We start from the raw sequence: 15196 nt of genomic DNA on the forward strand, positions 1-15196 counted from the left end.
TGTGCTGCAATGTAGCATTACCACTATTTTTATCACTATAACTAATATTTAGGTGAAGAGTTGGTTTCTTACTAAGCACCACTCTTGCTTGCTTTAACTAAACTTTGCACAAATTAAATCAATGCAAACCCAAATAATGACTTTTATACTACTGATCTTTCTTTTTTATAACAAAACAAAACTAAATCAAGTTCTTTAGAAGTACATGAAATTAGACATGCATAATATAGTTCAGAAGGTTTCTAGCTAGTGGTTCTGATGATTTCCAGCAAATATTATTAACAAAATTACAGCTATATTATTTGTATAATAAACATAATGGAGCAATCATATTATTAGCTATATTAATCTAGCATCCTTAATTTTATAGCAAATCACAAATAGTAATCCAATGTAATATATAGTTGTTAGCTAAATTAATATTTGAGAGAAAAATGTTTAAAATCATTAGATAGTTAATAAGCTTAGATTAATGTGGTAATGGATGACCGAGGTTTTTAAATATGTCCAAAAGATTACAACTGTTTTGGGGTTTTTTGTACGTACCCGAATGGAGGGTGTGTACGTCCCTCGGGAGACAGATCCGCAATGCAACACTCGAACGGCCCGGACACCTGCAAAACAACGGACCCCGGGGGGCCGGAGGTCCGCCTCCGACGATCAAGTCAGTGATCGAAATAATGTATTTTAGAGAGAGAGAAAGTAGAGAGAAGGGAGAGTAATTGTGGGGGGCATTTCCCTTGGAGAGAGAATTCGATCCCTTGAAACTGATGTAAAGATCAGTATTTATAGAGCATTGGGATATGTGCCTCTTAGGTTATTTAACCTAAGTAGATTGGCTTTCCCTTCATTTTACGGTTTCTAGGGTTGTGGGCTTTGAGCCCATTTTCACCCTTCTATCATTGAGTGACACGTGTCATGCTCTAATTGGCTCATTGAGCTTGCAGACAGGTGTCGAGGTGGCATTGGTCCACATATAGGGGGTATTTTTACCCCAAACATTAGCCCCTCGAAAGGGGTAATTTCTCTTTTTAGAGGAGTTACTCCTTTTGAAATCAAGGCTTTATTATCCGCTTGTTCAAAAGCTCTATGGGCGGCATATGTCTAGTTCAACAAAAGAGAGATTTGATTAACTTGGAAAATTTGATACCTTAAAGGGTATGATATTTTCTAAGTTAATCAATCATAATAATGATTGCCGCCTGAACTAGACAGATGACGACTTTTATTTCTTTTAGCCCCACTATGGTGGTGATATGACCTTTGGGTGACTTAGAATATTTTTGAGACGTTTGACATCCCATAAGGCAAGAGGCAAATGGCCTCCTGGGGGCAGGAGGCAAATGGCCGCCTGACTCTTCACAGGGCAGGAGGCGAATGCCGCCTGGGGGTAGGAGGCAAATGGCCGCCTGACTTTTCACAGGGCAGGAGGCAAATGGCCGCCTGACTTTTCACAGGGCAGGAGGCGAATGCCGCCTGGGGGCAGGAGGCAAATGGCCGCCTGACTTTTCACAGGGCAGGAGGCAAATGGCCGCCTGACTTTTCATAGGGCAGGAGGCAAATGGCCGCCTGACTTTTCATAGGGCAGGAAGCGAATGCCGCCTGGGGGCAGGAGGCAAATGGCCGCCTGGGTTGTTTGTAATCCAATTATATGTCCTTTTACCCCATTGGGAGGACTTGTGTAATTTCAAAAGGTAATCTAAGTTAGAACATCGGTCGGTCACCGGCTGATGTCTTTTGGACATCCGGTTGTCGAAACTTGGTCGTTCCTTAGATTGCTCAGGTCAGACGGCTATGGATGGCTGATTCAGCCGTCCAATTGTGGCCGCCTGCATTGGTACGTAGAGTAAGCAGGTTGGCTTCTCTCTACGACGATTGCACCCGGAGGGGTGTCGCCGGACGCCTTTGTCCATGTTGGGACAGACGAATTTGTGAAAAAAGCAGCCATCCGGCCATTGGCCTCTGGTCTAGGTTGAGACCGGCTGTATAGCCACTAAGCGGTTTTGTGCTTAGCTTAATTATCTGGCCATTGGCCGCATGTCACTTGGACGTTGAATTTGATACTAAGTTTCAAACTTAGTTTATTATCCGGCCCTTGGCCTCACATCTCTAGGACGTTAATTTAGCTACTAAGTTTCAAACTTAGTTTATTATCCGGCTCTTGGCCTCACGTCTCTAGGACGTTAATTTAGCTACTAAGTTTCAAACTTAGTTTATTATCCGGCCATTGGTCTCACGTCACTTGGACGTTAATTTAGCTACTAAGTTTCAAACTTAGTTTATTATAGGAGTTTGGACGGTCCGTCAGATTATATTGAAATTCAATCAATGAATCAATAATAACAATTATAATAATAACAATAATAATGAAGACTATCATTACTATCTTAATGCATTAATATTATTGGAGGGAATAAAATTGTATCATATGGTTACCTCCAATATTCAAATGCTTGGTGCGGCTTTGAATTGCTTTGAAAGCTTAAGAATCGGAGCCGGAGATATCGCAAGCTCCTTATTGTAGTGCCATATGGCATTTGTCATTTTATGCCGCTTGCCTTGAAATTAATTTGCCGCCTGTGCTAGCTTATACACGCTTGAACACAAGTTCTTGAAGCTTGGTTGGCTTTGAGATGTCAAGCAACTAAGCTTGAAGAATATTTTGATCACTGATTACACATGCGGTTATTTTGCATAATAATGATGAACATAGTAGCCCCTGCTCACATAAGAGAACGCATCCACATTGGCTTTAGAGCCGTTTGAGTGCAGCCGGGCTTGGGTGAGGCAAGAAGCAGCCCCTCATCCGGGCTTAGTTGATGAACAATGATCAAGTGTTGTCTGCCGCTTTAATAGTTATTTATACATGCGGCAAGGCTTCGACCCATATACAGACGAATCTCGTAAATTATTGAGAATGCAGCTTATAGATGGAAGATGAAAAATAATTCTAGCTTGTACATGCGGCTTTCCCATCATCCATCCTAATACCATCTGCTCTGTTGCAAAAGGAAGATGAATAAAATAATAGACAAGCTTGTTCCACTAGTTAATGAAATAGTAGTAGAATAAGTTTTTGTGAATTAATGAACAAGCTAGCTGTCAAAAGCAACCGCTTGATACTATCAATTATGCAAAGCATTTTATTGATAATTTTGATGACATCCCAATATAATTGTAGGCTCATGTAACCAAATAGGCTTGAGCAATGATGAACATAGCAGCCACGCAGCCGGCTTTGATGAAGAACAAAGCAGCCGTTTGCAGCCTCTTTGAGTATGAACCAAGCAGCCCCTAGAGCTGGCTTTGATTAATGAATAGATAAGCCCTGCAGCCGGCCTTAATTCGAGAGCCAAGCTGCCCCTAGAGTCGGGGTAAATTGGCAAGGGAAGATGCTCATACAAGCGGGATAAATTGATGAGCGTGGATGCCCATACAGCCGTTCTTGAGGATGCACAAAGTAGCTCATCATCAATGCCGTTTAGGCACAGCCGGCTTTGAAGCCGTTTGTCTGCCTCAAGAAAACTCCAAGCATGCTATTGAGTGAGTTGTATTTATTCTCATCATGTAACAGCAAGTTTTTTTCTTTTTTTTTTTTTTTTTTTTTTTTTTTTTGAAATCATAATAATGATTTGCAATTTTGCATGGTAGCTCAACTGACTTCACACAAATGAGCTGCAGTGATACGGTATTAAATACCACAATAAGCAACTCACATTAGTGAGGTTCTTCGATGCTGATACAATCGGTATTGAGGACCGTCTCACTACCTTGCTCACCCTCAAATTCTTGAGAAAACATGAGCATAGACAGCCCCTACATCTGGCTTTATTGTCGAGGAAATTTTCCCATACAGCCGCACTTAATTGATGAGCAAGGATGCCCTTTCAGCCGGCTTATGTGACGAGCAAAGCTGCCACTACAGCCGGGCCAAATTGGCGAGGGAAGCTGCCCCTTGCTTAGGTGGGCTTTTGCTTGAACAAGTTTACAATCGAGCTCTTGCTAGCTCACCTCACAGCCGGCTTTGAGGATGAGCAAAGCATCTCCTACAGCCGGAGTTGAGGTTTGAACAAAAAACTATGCCGCCTGACTTGATGCCGTCTAACTTACTCACAAGGTGACTTAGTTTGCTCAATCTTCATGGTGATCCGGCCATCAAGTCGAAGGCAGCCACTCCCATGATGCCGCTTGAGTGTTCAACTTAACAGGAGGCTTTTAGGCTTAGCTTTTACTCTTGCTTGAACATGGTTGTTTGTAATAAAATTTTTACAACATTATACAATCGGCTCTTGATGCCGAGCTGGGTTGCATGGAGTGCCGCATGACTACCAATGCAACTAATATTGAACTCCAAGTGTGTGGGAGTATGCTTTCAAGCTTTTGTGAACATTTGGCTTCATGGAGAATATAGAGCATTGAGATATTATAAGCGACATTAAAGCTCAGCTATAAACATCCATGAGCAATATAGTGTTGGATGCATTTTGTTCACCAAAATATCATGCCTTATGACCATGCAGTTAGGCGGCTTTTCCACTTTTTTTTTTTTTTTTTTTTTTTTTTTTTACAATCATAATAATGATAATTGTTGTCTTCAACAACTCTCATGCGGCCTCGTTAGCCGAATGCAGGAATTGCATGAGTACACTCTTGCCTCATGTATCTTACTGATAACATGAGTAAATATTTATGATAGTATCAATCATAATGCCACCATTCTCATTAAGCTCTCGGGTTGAACCAATGCAAGCTCCGAGTGAATTGGTGAACAAAACAGCCACGCAACCGGCTTTGGGGATAAACAAGGAAGCCCCTGCAGTCGGGCTTAAGAATGAACAATGCAGCCCCTACAGCCGGATTTAATTGTTTACAACCCAAGCGATTGGGAGTGCAAAAGAATTAATTGATTGGTTACAACCCAGCCGATTTGAAGTCAGCTCGAGCTCATTGAGCCAATGCCGCAGCCGGGTAAACTACATTGATGATTGTAACCGGCTGACCATATTGATACTCACAGTCGTTTGCCTTGATATTACAACTTAAGCCAAGCACACACCAAACACTTCTTGACGCTTGTTAAAATCAAAATCGAACGCAAGCGGGCTGACACCATTGATAATGCTGACCGGCTGATATATTTGATGATGGCAACCGGCTGACACCATTAATAACGGTGACCGGCTGCTATAATAAGAGTCGGCATACTCGCCGTTTGTGTATGCCAATGCATGAAAAAGACTTGGCCGCTTGTGAATGTATCAATGTGGTCTTCTAAGTTTGCTAAGAAATTAGCTAAGCTGATTTTCTCAGCTATGGTGAGCTTCGGCAATGGCTGCTCACTCTCTTGTAAGTATACATGGCCGACTCTTAGCTTAAAAGCCGAGACAGTTAAACACGAAGGCACACAAACGGCTGTATCACTCAGGCATCCACTCTCTTAGTGCCGCCTGACTACCATTATATAAGTCGGCTTATTTGCCGCTTATATATGCGGAGTTGGAGACTTCAATTCCTCATATCGACCCCGGCACATAGTTGCCGCGTGTATATGTGGAGCCGGAAGCTTGTTGGTTGCTTAAAAGGCATACTCACGTCTCACGAACTAGAGATGACACTCCATTTCCATGAAATAGTGACTTTCGACCGCTACATGCATGCGGCTTTTCATATATCTAGATATATGGATATTTGTTTGATAAAGATTAGACATTACAATAATGCCGCATGTATTACTTGCTAGTTGGCCGTTTAAGTATCATGTTGCAACTAAGCTACCTGCTTAATATTTTGCAAATGATGTGCTTTGGCTTGATCCATTAGTTGAATAAACTAGTGGATTCTAGTAAATGAAGTATGCTATAGCTGTCATTTACTTATAAAGGTGGCAGTAGCTCTTTAGTAAGGATGTTATTTGTCGGCTCACTAAAGAAATAAAATAGTGTGATTGGCCAATTTGGCCGGCCCACCCCTTTTTTTTCACAAAGACAACTAGTGGAATATATAGATAAAGTAGGATGCCGACTGCTGTCTGTATGCATCCGGCTGGGTGGCCTGAGCATGTGACCGGCTCATAAAATGAGTCGGATTGAAAGTGGAGTTGGCCAATTTAGCCGTCTCTCCCCCAACAAAGTTTAGATTAAACGACATTGCCCTTTAACCTTCAAATATGCATAACTTAGTCTGACAGGCCTTTTTGGCCGCCTGACTCTCGACATTCAGCCTCATGACGCCTGATGTCTCCCAAAGGAGGCTCCCCTCTTGAGTCGGTGATCCACAACCGTTGTGCCATTACTGATGTGTCTCCCCACAGACGGCGCCAAATGTTTTGGGGTTTTTTGTACGTACCCAAATGGAGGGTGTGTACGTCCCTCGGGAGACAGATCCGCAATGCAACACTCGAACGGCCCAGACACCTGCAAAACAACGGACCCCGGGGGGCCGGAGGTCCGCCTCCGACGATCAAGTCAGTGATCGAAATAATGTATTTTAGAGAGAGAGAAAGTAGAGAGAAGGGAGAGTAATTGTGGGGGGCATTGCCCTTGGAGAGAGAATTCGATCCCTTGAAACTGATGTAAAGATCAGTATTTATAGAGCATTGGGATATGTGCCTCTTAGGTTATTTAACCTAAGTAGATTGGCTTTCCCATCATTTTACGGTTTCTAGGGTTGTGGGCTTTGAGCCCATCACCCTTCTATCATTGAGTGACACGTGTCATGCTCTAATTGGCTCATTGAGCGCTGAGCTTGCAGACAGGTGTCGAGGTGGCATTGGTCCACATATAGGGGGTATTTTTACCCCAAACAACAACCAAACAACTTGCAACAAGATACCATAGGTGCACGAGTTCATAAATGTGATGTATCTACCATCCAGTCTAGGCTAAGATAGTTTTAGAAGAACCGCTTATTACCTAAGCAGCAGAATATTAACAAGCAGTGCAGGATCAAAAGGATCACCAGATGAATATGAGGCAACAATTACACTGCTTGCTAAGTGTAGGGAATATTTCAAGCATTATGATCCCAAACTTGAACCCCACTGTGATCATACACTAAAGTACGGTGGCGTTCCAAAGGGAAGGAAAAGAGAGCAAAAGAGTCGCCAACAAGTTTTAGGAACTTGGAAACCCAAAAGACAATCCAAAAGGACCATCAACTCCATAAGGTCTTGAACCAAACAGGGTTCGGGGATGAGGGTACGAATCCAATCTACAAAAGAAAGGACCCGCCCTATAAAATAGGCCTATACTTTGTTCTGCTCGTATTCATGTGCGCTTTTCGAATAACATACAAACATTATATTAAACCTACCCTGTTTATCTATGTTGGTTGAATATTAATGCATAAATAATACTATTATTGGCGATCACTTGAGTTAAAATCACATTAGCCTAAACCAAATTATTAATTATCTTATTAAGCGTGATTTCAAGTACAAATTCCCTTTAACATGCATAAAAGGTGTGATCAAGCAATAACAACAAAATATAATCAAGCAACATAAGGATAAGCAATATATAATAACGATGATAATAGCATGATATGGCATAATAAAGCTTAATAATAATAGTAAGATCCTAGGCATGATACTAACAAGATTAATAACAAATCCTAGTATGTCACTAAGCAATAAAGATCAAAGCTTTAAACCTAGCATAGTACTAACATGCTAACATGATATTAGAAATAAGTAAAGGCACCCTAAACATGATACTAAGAATCATAAAACAATAATAAGCATGCTTTCTAAATTGCTAATAAAATAGGGAGTAAGCTAATCTACTTACTTTGAAGCCTCGTACCTCTTTCTAATAACAAAATACACAAGTTAGTAAACTTCAATGAAAATAATAAAGAATAATTAAAGAATTAAATTAAATCAAATTAAATAAAGTTTTGACTAGATTTGGACCAAACCCTCAGAAATTATCAAACCTTGTACGTCTAGGGCGAAGGCAACTTCGAACTTGGCTAAGTGTTTCTAAATCTTGTGAATGCGAAATTGTGTTTAGTAAAAGGGTTGGTTTAGAAAGAGAGGGAGAAAGAATTAAGCTATATTGCTTAGAGAGAGAATAGAGAGAATTGATAGTAAGAATTGATGAGAGTTGATGAATGAAAAACAGAGATTCGGGACCCTATTTATAAGGAAATAGTCCGGAAATTTACAGAATTTGATAAGGAATAAAACTACACGCCGTCGCCAGGAATTGACTCTGTCGCGAGGCGACAGACTTGTCGTTTGGCGACAACCTGTATTAGCGCGTTTTTTCCACGCGGAATCCGATCTTTAATCAACTTGATCTACGGAATCCGTACAGAAGATAAAATACGTATTTTTAAGATAATAATAATAAAATAATGTTTTATTCCAAATAAAAGTCTCTTTTAAAATAAATTATTATCAAATCTAATAATATTAGAATTAAAAAGAATCTTCTAGAAACTTCTAGAAAATTATAATTAATCCTAATAATTTTAGGAATAATAATTAACATTAGGCCCTCCTCTAGATCATTGGGCCGTATGTAAATAATTAACCGGGCCCAGTTTAGTATTTTGGCCATAACTTCCTCAATATTTATCGGAACTGGGCTTATAATATATCGTTGGAAAGGTCTCTTCGAGCCCCATCCAACTACACTATTATTGGACCTTAATTACATACCAAACTAAACTGGTTTGGCTATTTTTAAATAAATAGAGTTATTTTCAAAAACAGAGAGAAGAGAATTTTAATAAAACTAAACCGCAACACTTGACTTTCAACCACTTTCATCTCATTCGATTATGGTTCGACGTGAAAGGAATTCATCACTGGGTTTGGTTTTGGGGAGACACAAATGGGTGTCTACACTAAGCAAACCTCCATCTAGTTACTCCAATGAGAGAGATTTGAGAGCCCACCTCAGAGCTCCCACCCTGCTCAAAATATTTGCTGGTCCAACACAAAAGTAAGCATTCTTAGTTGATAGTCTAGCTGCTGCTTCATCAAAGTCATCCCAGTATGCCTAGTAAGGTAGCAAATTATAGTAAGTTAATAGCTTGTTGTGTATTAGGCTTGTTAATCTTAAATGTGTGAATTACTTACAGCAGTTACTTTGCTGTATATGTTAGCAAGTTTCATGCCAAAGAGCTTTTCACACTCAGCTTCAAAAGCTGTGACCTTCAATTCCCCTGTTCCATCAGTTATGGTGAAAGCGTAATTTACCCTGCATTAAATAATATGACAGTTAGCTTTCTAATTTAGACATGTGCTTGTTATTGCTGTTACAAGAACATAGGTACCTAGCAGTGGCTGTGCAGACTTTGTTTGGGTAGCTTGAGCATTTGAAGGTCTCACTAATGAACTCATCACAGCGACGGCCACAGTTATCGCAGCCAATGTAAGCAATGATTTTCTTTACATTGGGTTCAGGGATTGTGGCTTCGAGCCACATGCGCTCTTCTTGCATTGTCTCAGTAAGCTGCAATAGTAAAATAACAATTTAGACATGCATATGCTATAAATTTGAATATCAAATACAAGAGTAATGTTTGTAAACCTAAACCTTTTTTAGTTCAAGGTCAACGATAGAAGTTATAATCCTTTCATCAGATGGTTCACGAATTTGTAGAACCTTAGCCATTAAGTCACTTATGTAAGGCTTTATCTCCTTAGCCCTGTTAAAAACAAATACCAAGTTAGCATTATAGCTAAATACATGCTTTGCATATTGGTTGTAGATAGTAACTGACCATTTTTTGAGATGATCTACCGTCTCTCCGGAAGGGCCTAGTATTACTGATGTGGACATAGAGGATGCAAGTGAGAAGCCTGTTGATTCAAAAAAAATTCTATATTGTTAGGCATAGGAGCTTATATAATCTTGCCTAAGAATATATAAATGTAGTAGAACCAGTTACCTTTGTGACCTGTTGGGCGCATGTAGGTGAAACCAGCAATTAGTGGAATTGACGATGACGTGGGAAAATTAGGTCGTTGGACTAATCCTCCTAAGCCAAACAAAATTTATAAACACTCAACAAACCTAAATACAAGTATAGAGGTAAGTCAAGGGTCGAACCCAAAGGAACGGTAATGTCTAAGTGCTTCCAATTATGTGCCTAAGCTAGGTCGAAGACAAAGGGTAAAAGAGGACACTAACAACTACTAAGACAAAGAAACCAAACAAGTAAAATGCTAGGGATTAGGATTCACTTATAATAACAATGAACAATGCAAATTGGTTTAGGAAGTTGACTAAGTCAAGCAATGTGAGGGAAGATCAATTATGCAACCAAAAGAGCATATCAAGCTATTCTCCTAGAGGTCTAACTAGCGTCAACTACGATAAACTCTAGCTAGGAAACATCACAAGACACCTCAATCGTGTAAATGCAAGCCACAAATCAATGGTCCGTATCAATGTGAACTTACAATGCAATCTAGTGTGAATAACAAGGGTGATCAAGCCTAAATCAAACACACACATGCACATAATCAATTAACCAATTTAATCACATCATCAACTCCATCAAAATCCCCAATCTACATCAATCCATTACATAATACAAGCTTCACCAAATCCCTAACCAAACAACTACTCTAGTAACATCATCAATTCAACAAACAACTAAGAAATCAACAATTTACAATCAAAGAATCAACAATCAAAGAAGAACAATAACTCTAATCAAACATCAACCATCAAATCATCAAAATCTAATCAAAATCAAACAATCTAAACATGAATACTAAACAAAACAATAAATGAGATAGAGTTTAGAAATGCTCATTGATAATAGAGTAGATCTCCAATACAATTGTCACCATTGGATCTTCAATCTCTCAATCACCATTGAAATTCTTCACTTTCTCTCTTTAAAATCTACTCCTAAAACTAACCCCTAAATCTAGAGAGAGAAGCTCTCAACTAAGCTAAGAATATGATCTAATTCTATTATGAAAACTTCTTGCTACAAATATAGAAGGAAATAACTATATATACAAAGGAGAAGGTCGGTTTTGACGCCCAAGAATAGACCCACGCAGGTGCGGGCGCTCGGAGGAGAGAGAGAAGTGCGCACGGGACACACCCAGAAAGGTGCGCCCGCACACACCCCATGTGCGGCCGCACACGACATATGTGCGGCCGCACACTCCCCGTGTGCGCCCGCATAAAACTGCAGCCTCCTTTCTTCTTCTTCGTCCTAGCTCATGTGGTGCACACATCCTAGATGATGGTGATGGAGGACAAGGTAGGCAGTAAATTTCTTGAAATTCTTGAAGGATATAGGCCATGGAAAGAGCATATGCAAGGCCTTGAAGCATGCTCCTTGGATCCCCCTTTGACTTGAAACTTCTTGCACAAGCTTTAGGCATGAAAACAATGAAAGATCATGGAGAAGAAACTTAGGAATTCTTGGACAATCAATCACAACCTACAAACAAAGGATAAAAAGCAAGAAAAATAGAAAAATAACAAGTAAACTAGAAAAGGCATACAATAGAGAAACTAACTACAAAAAGCATAAAATGAAGAAAACAAGAATAAAACTAAGGAAAACTAAAGAAAGGAATAATAAAATGGAATGAAATTCATCCAAAAAGGGACCAAATGAGTGCCATAAATGTCACTCATCAGACGACCAAGAAGCTAATTTTTCGCAGGCTTCAATAGCAAGTCCTCCCCAAAGTCAGAGTATTAAAGGCTGGTAAATACTGCATTTTAATCAAAATGATGGGATTCAGTGATCCAATGTTCGCACTGTATATGTAATTAGATAACCATGTGTTAGAATTTACCTGTCATCAGCTATCACAACTTCTCGGACATCCATTACAGCCCCTGATCCAGTTTTGACCTGCCTGACCTTCTCCATGTATACAATCACCCCAATAACATCTGCAAGAAACATAATAAAGTAAACTTATAGTAGGCACTTGATGAGTGGAATTTATGCCACGATTTAGTGCTCATTTTACGGGTTTTCTCCCACTTGTAGCTTGTTTGCCCCCTTTTTCTCCCCTTTTTGTTCTTCTTTTCGTTGTTTGCCTTTCTCCTTGTTTTCTTTATTTTCGTTTTGTAGGAATCAAGGCATTCGAAGAAGAGCAATTCACTCTCATATCCCCTATGTGCGGGCGCGCAACACTTTGAGAACCCGCGCAAGATTGCCTCAAGAACAGAACAGAAACAGAAGGTTTTGTGCGCCTTGTTCGCGACTTATGCGTGGGCGCGCGCCTTTGAACTGTGCCGGCGCGCAGCCCTGTGAGAACCCACACGAGATAGCAGCAGAAGCAGAGCCAAAACAAAGAGTTGTGCGCGCCACATGTGCGACATGTGTGCGGGTGCGCACTCATCTGCGCGGGCGCGCAAGAGAAGGTTGTGCGGGCGCGCAGGCCTGGGAGAACCCGCACAGATTTAAGGCCAATTTTCAGAATCTGGCAGAAAGTTTTGCGCGACGTGTGTGTGACATCTGCGCGGGCGCGCAGTACACCTGCGCGGGCGCGCAGATCTGGGTTTATCGGGGGATAGCTTCTCTTTTTCCCCGATTTCTTCATCATTTTCATACCGATAGCTTCTCTTTTTCTCCGATTTCTTCATCATTTTCACACCCCCAAACACGATTCTCACTCTCTCTCCTCACAAACACAAACCCTAACCACTCAAATCCCTTCTAATCTCACCTATTACCTTGAATTTTCATCAAATCCCTTTCATTCCCTCACTTTTCTCACAAATTCATCACTTTCCCCTCTCAAAATCATCCATTTTTCACCAAAATCGGGCTTCACCATGGTGGTCGAGGTGGTGGTGCGTGAGTGATTGTGGTGGTCTTCAAGCTCTTCAATTGTGGTATAATCCTAAACCTTGACTAATTTGTGGCTTTAATTCATTAGATAATACCATGTTTTAGGATTGTTAAGCAAGATTGAGCTTGTATGGATTTTATGTGATTTAGGGTAGTTTTGCTTGTAATTGTGGCATTTGATATGAATTTCTTGGTGATTTGTTGAGTATTGTTGTTGAAAATTGTTGTTTTTATGCAATTTGCCTAGCAATTACTTGATTTTGGGTATTGAGAATTGTTGAGAGTAATTACTAGCTTGATATTGAGTATTGAGAATTGTTGATGCATGTGAAATTGAAAATTTGTGATGTTGAGAGTTTTTGATACTTGATATTGAAATTTGCTTAGTAATTGTCTCTTTAGTGATTGAGTATTGCAAATTTTGGCATTGAATATTGTTGGTGATACTTGTGTTCTTCTTGTGCTATTTGTATCTTGGAAAGTTGTTGCTACTAACCTCTTTTCAGATAACCGAGTCAAAGTTTCAATTGTTGTTGTTGTTGTGGGAAACGATTGGGTATTCTTAAGTGTTGGATCACTCCATTGGTTGTTCTTGGTACTTTTGGGATTGTTGAGTTAAATTGGTGAAGATGAGTAAGAGAAGGAGCAGGAAAGAGCCCAGGAAAACAATTGATGAACCCCAACCCTCCACTCAAAATCTAAACCAAGAACAAACAACTCTACCCACCTTGATGTTGGGGTTTGGTGAGTCCGACTCACCGCGGAAACAACCTCGACCCAAGGAACCACTCGCAATTAATAAAACCATAAAGCATAAATAAATAATCACAAGAAAGGAAGAACGAATCATACCCTTGAAGCGAGCTTCGCCCTTACAAAAACGGGCTCTTACTTGAAAGCCTCGAGCACCGCAAGCGTCGTGCCTCCAACGGTATCCACCCACAATGGACGAACACGACTTTAAGGTCCGCTACCTTGGAGTTAGCAAGGTCCGACCAAAACCCAAGTGTTATTAGAGTTTAAGAGTTTTCCCAAAATTATGGAATGCTCATTCTAACTCCCACTCAAGCAAAGAATTCTCAATCCATCCCATGACTATTTATAAGGGAGTATGCTTTGTGAATTCCACTCATCTTTCAATGTGGGACATTTCACAAAAAGATCCCACATGGAAAGATTGGTGAATTCAACCTTTAGTTAAATAAACCAAGGAACAAGTAAAAAGTGTCACATGGTTAGGAGTGGACCACTTTCTCACTTGACCCCAAGGCATTTCACATGCAATGTGAACTAACCATGTGTCACCCAACCTTGAGCCCTAAGTTGGGTTCGGTTGGCCCATTTTATTTTGGCCCGTGTCCATGACCCATCAACCCGGGTCCACGGCCCTTGCCACATATGTCGCCACCGTGGCGCGCCGCCACCATGGCGCTGCCACGTGGCATGCTGCCACTAGGTGGCTGCCAATGTGGCGGCTGCCAACGTGGCGGCCACGTGTGCTGCCACTTGTGCTGCCACATGGCGTTTTTTTTGCCATGTGTGCTGCCACGTGGCATGCTTCTATTGGGCATGCTTTCCTAGCCTTTTGCGTAGCTAGGATTTTACTTGTTACTTGATGCATTTTGCCGTCTCGCCAAATCCTAAATTTTGGCTCGACATTTAAGATTCTCCGACGCTCGATTTCGACGCTCCAAGCTCGAATTTTCGACGTGTAAATGTTTAACACTCGGGCGACGAATTAATTTCTTCCGAATTAATTCGTCGAGTCGGTTCGTATATTTTACTTGGGTGTGACCCGAAGGGTTCAGTTAAGATTAAGCTGTAATATTAATTATATTAATATTACTGATCGGAAGCGGCCTCCACCCAGGCATTCCGATCACTTGACCTTTGTTTTGGGGTTTTTTGTCCCTCGGGAGAGTTACAACTCGAAGACTGATCCAGCCGGCTCTGTACCTGCAAAATTAACGGAGACACCAGTTGGATGGTGCTCCGCCTCCAACGCTCAAGTTAGTAACTTGAAGTAGAGTAAAAGGTGCGGAAATTAAGGTGGGGATCTGCTTGGATTCCAAGCTCAGTTGTCTCTATCAAAGGGACGGTTTGCAATGAATACCTTAAAAATATCAACCTCCCCTCCAAAAGAGGGAAATCTCCCTATTTATAGGGTCCTTGGGAATTGCGCCCCTGATTAGGGTATCAAACCCTAATCATTGGTGGGCTGCGCCGTTCTACGGCTTTCTCGGGATTTGGGCCTGAAGGCCGACATTTTCCCAAATATCTGGGATGACACGTGTCAAGCGGGGAATGGTCCACTTTGGACTATCCTTGGGCTGACACGTGTCGCCCTCCGATTAGGCCACATGGCGGGGTAAAAATACCCTAAACATTTGCCCCTCACAGATGT

The sequence above is a fragment of the Chenopodium album genome, chromosome 20 (assembly GCF_948465745.1).
Source record: "Chenopodium album chromosome 20, dcCheAlbu1.1, whole genome shotgun sequence".
In the NCBI taxonomy this organism is placed as follows: domain Eukaryota; kingdom Viridiplantae; phylum Streptophyta; class Magnoliopsida; order Caryophyllales; family Amaranthaceae; genus Chenopodium; species Chenopodium album.